The sequence below is a fragment of the Phoca vitulina genome, unplaced genomic scaffold, assembly GCF_004348235.1.
Source record: "Phoca vitulina isolate PV1807 unplaced genomic scaffold, GSC_HSeal_1.0 scaffold21, whole genome shotgun sequence".
NCBI lineage: Eukaryota > Metazoa > Chordata > Mammalia > Carnivora > Phocidae > Phoca > Phoca vitulina.
In genome coordinates, this window is record NW_022589724.1 from 27,675,007 (window position 1) to 27,680,798 (window position 5,792).

Sequence of the window (5,792 nt, forward strand, 5' to 3'; positions counted from 1 at the left end):
AGGAAGCTGAGGCTCGGAAAGACCACGTGCCTGGCCCCAGATCCCACAGACAGGACCGGCACTCAGACTGTTGGTTTAGGGTCCTTCCCACGGACGGCTTCATTAAGTGATTGCATTTTTCTTTGTCAATAACAATGTTAATATTGTTAAAATACAATATTATTATTCACCAATAACAGTAGCCAATCTATACTGAGTGGTCCGAAGTATTTTACACACATCACCTCACTTGATTCTTATAACGACCAATGTGGGGAGGTGCCATCTTTATTGTGCCCATTTTCCAGATATGAAAACTGAGACTTAAGGAGTTTAAGTAAGTCACCTAAGGCCACACAACCAGTAAGTGCAGTCTTGGCTTCAGGGCTGTGTTAACCACTGTCCCGCCTGCTTCCCTCAACAGGGGGGGAAGTGACTGGCCACTTCCACAGGTCCCTAAATCACAAGGCTGGCCAGAGGGCCCAGTGAGGGTGGGCCATGGTGGGCAGCTCTGACATGGGCGGACGGCCAGCGCCCGGTCCTCTCCACACGCCATTTGCCCTGAGTGGGTAGTCATTTACTCAGGCGGGCAAGATGGGTGGGAAAGACTGGAGAATTCTCCCTGGGAGAACACGGGCAGGCACGCTGCCCAGGCTGATCCTTCCCCTGCCCCGTGACTGGGACCCACAGCACGAAGGTTCACAGCACTCTCTCCAGCCGTGCTTGCTTGCCTCCACTCCTCCCGAACCAGGGCTCCAGCAGCCACCGCGTGCACATGAAGCAGGCTGTGGGGACCGGGCGGATCAGCTTGGGGGCCCAGCGCGTGGTTATGGAGCTCCCACGGTGGGCCACGCACCTGAGGGTCATCTGAGGTGATGCTGGAGCTGGCCGCTGGGTGGGCTCTCTCCAGCAACGCCCACCCTGTGAACACACTGATGGAAGGCCGCCTGCTTCCCCTCCATCCCCTTAACCCTCATCAGGGTTCAGTGTTGCCCCACTTACCTTGAGGGAATGCTCTCCCCATCATTTCTCCCAGGGGGGTTGGACTCATAAAACAGGAGGTTCCTCATGGTTGTTTATTCCATAGGATACCAGTTCTTTAAATGCTAATGGGAGTTAAGGAAAAAAAAATTGCACCGGCCAAATAAGCGTGGAAAATGCTTAAATAAAATAGATTCCTTCCCTGCAGGACTTCCCAGAACCTTTATGATGCTCACATACGTCTTGACTTTGTGGACAGAGTGGTTCATAGTATAGCCTATTCCCCACAAGCATCATACAGGGGAGCCCTCCTTCCCATTGGATGTATATACCAGAGACTGGTTTTTCACCAGGAGGCACTGAGTTACAAACATTTGACAATCTTTTTAATTTGGAGAAAAATATGATAAAAACTACTTAATTAAAATACCCAATGAGGGGCGCCTGGGTGGCTCAGTCGTTAAGCGTCTGCCTTCGGCTCGGGTCATGATCCCAAGGTCCTGGGATCGAGCCCCGCATCGGGCTCCCTGCTCTGCGGGAGGCCTGCTTCTCCCTCTCCCACTCCCCCTGCTTGTGTTCCTTCTCTCGCTGTGTCTCTCTGTGTCAAATAAATAAATAAAATCTTTAAAATAAGATAAAATAAAATACCCAATGATGTACATAGATTCTTTTCCCCCACAGTTGGGATCATCTTATAGGTTTTTGAAACTTTTCTGTGTTTTTTGTGCTATAAACAGATCTATATCATGTGACTAGGTTTCCAGCTGAGCTATAATTTAATATTGTACAGGATTCCCTGGTACAACAGGTGAATCCCTCATTTGGGATATATAGACCACTTCCATTTTTTATTGTCATTATTATAAATGTTGCTGCAGTAACATCTTTGAGGCTTAACATTTGTATAGATCTCTAATTGTTGGCTTAGGATAATTTCCTAGAAGTGGAAGTGCTGAGTCAGAGAATACAGATATTTACTGCCAAACTGTTCTTTAGAAAGGATGTACCAACTTGCACCCTGCTTGGCAATATCTGGATGCCCGTTTTCTTGCTCCTTTGCCAACACTGGGTATGATTATTAACTTTTTTTCTTTTTCCAATTAGTCTTCTTTGATGGCTTATAAAGGACAGCTTTCCTGTGGACTGGCCACTTGCATTTACTCTTGTGTTGCCTGATCGGGTTCTTTCCCCAACTTCGTAGTGAGAGCTCATCTTTGGGGCACCTGGGTGGCTCAGTCGGTGAAGCATCTGCCTTCGGCTCAGGTCATGCATTGGGCTCCCTGCTCAGCGGGGAGTCTGCTTCTCCCTCTCCTCCTTCCCCACTCATGCTCGCTCACTCTTTCTCTCAAACAAATAAAATCTTAAAAAAAAAGATTATTGGCTTAGAAAGTTCTTAATAGGTTAAAGATATTAACTCTTTGTCCTGTGCTTGTGCAAAGCATTTTTGATCCTTATAACCCTGCCCCCCCCCCCACATGAGACGATCAGCTTAGCTTATGAGATAGGAAGTGATCTGCCAAAAGCCACCCAGTGCATGAGGGGCAGGACCGACCAGGACTGGGGGGTGTCACACTCCATGCTGGGGGCTCAGTGGGACCCCTCCTCTTCCCCCGCCCCCCCTCCACTGGGCCAGATTTCAACACCTCCACCCCCAGCAGCTGACTCTGCCCTGGGCATCCTCCGTTTATACCCCTGATCCCCCCAGGCCTATGGAAAGGAAAGGACTTCCCCGGACACACCTCCTTATCATATAAAGTGCCGCAAACCCAAGGACCAGGTGCCTGTGGGTAGCTGCGCCCCAGGGGAACCTGAGCTCACCTGGAGGAGCCAAGAAGGCTCCGTGGAGGATCTGATGTTTATGTGGAGACCTGAAGGGACATCCAACAGTGCTGCCCAACAGAAATATCACGTGAGCCACATGTGCAATTTAAAGTTTCTAGTAGACACTTAAAAGTTAAGATATTGAAACTTTCTATCCAAAACATTACCAGTTCAATACGTCATTACATTTTAAAAAATATTAATGAGGTATTTTTCATTCTTTTTACTTTGTGCAAACCTTCAGAATCTCCTTTGGCCTGGCCACATTTCATGTGCTCAGTGGCCTTTGTGTGGGAGGGGTCCCTGTGCTGGACACTGCAGGTGTAGGAGATCACTATTGTGGGAGGGGAAGGGAGACCAGCTCTGGAGGAGCAAGCCCCATGAGAGGGAGCAAGAGGTGAGTCAGGAGAGAAAATGGCTTTGAGAGAGGGCCGTAGCTGGATTCACCTGGCTGGGGGTGGGGGGACAGAGGATAGTGTTCAGCCTTGAGGTCTATTCAGGGAGCGAAATCCAATGGACTAGGTGCAGAGGATGGATCTAGAGAGTAGGGTCCCTGGGGAGAGCAGGGGTGGCTAAGGTGTTTCAGATTTCTGGCTAGAGCCAGAGTATAGGAGAAGCCATTTGCCCAAGGAGAGAAGATTCTTTTTGGGGGGATGGGGGCGTGATAAGTTATGTTTCTGGCCTGAGGAATTTGAGGGACACCCAAATGGACACACCCCGCAGCGCACTGAATACGCACACAGGTGAAGACTTGGAAGAGACTGGGCTGGAGCTGTTGATCCGGCGGGGAAGGTACCGACGCCCAGGACGCAGTGGTGTAGGGAATATTTAATCCAGACTCTGCCTACCACATGTACGTCATTTTTGTTCCCCAAGGGCTTTCTGGAAGAACTACTGAGCAAGCTGCTGGGGTCACTCTCCCAGGCGAGCTTATAAAACAAGACAAGGGACTCGCCGCTGACCAGAGGCTGGGTTAAGATGCCAATTCCCAGGCCACGCCCCCACCTCGTTCAGATCCACCCCTTCTGGATGGGGCCCGGGTATCTGGGTTATCAGGACGTTCTGGCAAGTGATTCAGGAAGGCACCTTTCGGGGCTACCCGCAGATGAGCGAAATGACTTGATCAAATGTTTGTTTTATTCAAAAGCAATGTGCTTAGTTGTAGAAAACAGTCTGTACAAAATACAGATGAATTTCTGGAGTTAGTAGTGGTGACGGTTGCACAAACCCAGCGAATATCCTGAAACCACTGAACTGCACATTTTAGAACGGTGGATTTCATGTTATGTGAATTACATCCCACTCTTTTTTAATGCAAGGAAAAATACAGATGAGGGCAGAAAATAAAATGACTTGCAATCCCACTGATACTGGTAACAAATGATGGAACACCCTGGAGGTAGAGGCTTCAGGCTGCTTTTCACAGGTGTATGCAGTTAATTCGATTACTTTATACACGCTGGTTTATAACCCTCAGGGAGCCGCTCTTGACCCATCCCTGTCTCTGAGGGCTCAGTCCTCCATGCTCTCCTTGTCTACCCTCCCTCCTGAGTGACCTTATCCTGCCACATGGCTTTACATTCCATCTCTATCAGGATGACTCCCCAGCTGATCCCCGCAGCCTCCGTGTCCCTGAACTCCAGGCGCCGGCATCACCTGCTTCCTGGGCACATGATGGACATGCCATTCTAACAGTTGCTCGGGTCAAAATCCTTGGCATTGACCTTGACTCCCTTCTTTGTCCCACACCCCCATGCAGTCCATTAGGCTATCCCACGGTCTCTACTTTCAAACTATAACCTGAGTCTAAGCAGTTCTCTCCGTGTCCTCGCCTGCCTCGCTGGACCCGGCCACCACCACCCTGGCTGACCATGCAGCACCCTCCCGTGGGGCCTGATTCTGCTGCGAATCAGGGCTGGGAACTGCCGCCAAGTGATCCAGTTAAATACCAACGGATGCTGAGTCTGACTTACCCCCCACCTCTCCCTCGTTCTCTAAGCCCCACCTTGCTGCGCCCCTGCGAGGCCACACACGGGCCACTGGGCTCCAGGGCAGGGCCTGGGCAATGCTCCCCCTTCTCCAGGTCCGTCCCCACCACATTCCTTGACGAATGTGGCCGGCAAGTATATTCCCATCTGAAGGCTTCCTGGGGCAAGGCAGTATAGGGAGGGGAATCAGGAATGGGCCATGTTTGGAGGCAGGAGGGGGCATCTGGGGGCTGAGAGGCACTCCTCAGTTCCTCTGTGTACCCCAGGCCCCTTGAGGTCTGAATGCTCTGCCAAAGTGGTGAGAAAAAGAAACCCTGCCCCCCCCCCCCACCTCATCCTGGCCTCTTCCTCCCATGCTCTGTCCACCCCCAGGTCCCCAGCCCCTTCTTTCTCACCAGGGAGGTTGGCTGGAGTGACCACTGCAAGTCAGGTGCCTTCTAGGTGTTGGAGATACAACTACAAATAAGACAAGAACCCCACCTTCAGGGAGCTCACACTACAGGGGAGGGGACACACAAGAAATAAACACAACCAATAAAGCAGACGGTTAGTCTGATGGTTGCGAAGGAGAAAAGGATAAAGCTGCTTAGGAGACAGGAGGTCCCAACATACTGACACTGCAGATGGGCATGGCCAGGGAAGGCCATGTGGACTCTCTCTCTTGCCTCTCTCCATCCAGGTGGAGCCCTGGCCACTGGCCTCAGCCTCGACTCCCCCCAGGAGGACCCCTCCACAGGAAGGCCACCCCCCGCACGGAGGCCAGAGAAACAGAGAAAGCAGATCCGCCCCTGTCACCCCTCCGCTTAAAGCCCAGAGGCCCAGCTCCTTGGGGAGAGGGGCAGGCCGGTCCCCACTGGCCCTGGCCCTTCTCTCGGGTTTCAGATCTTACCCCGCCTGCGGCCGCCCTGTACTCTGAGTTCTCCCTCGGGTTCGGGCCTCCCCTCCTCCAGGTTTTCACCGCCTGGAACACGGTCCCAACCACCCCCCTCCCTCGCCTGGGCTTGGAGGTCACCTTCCCCCCCC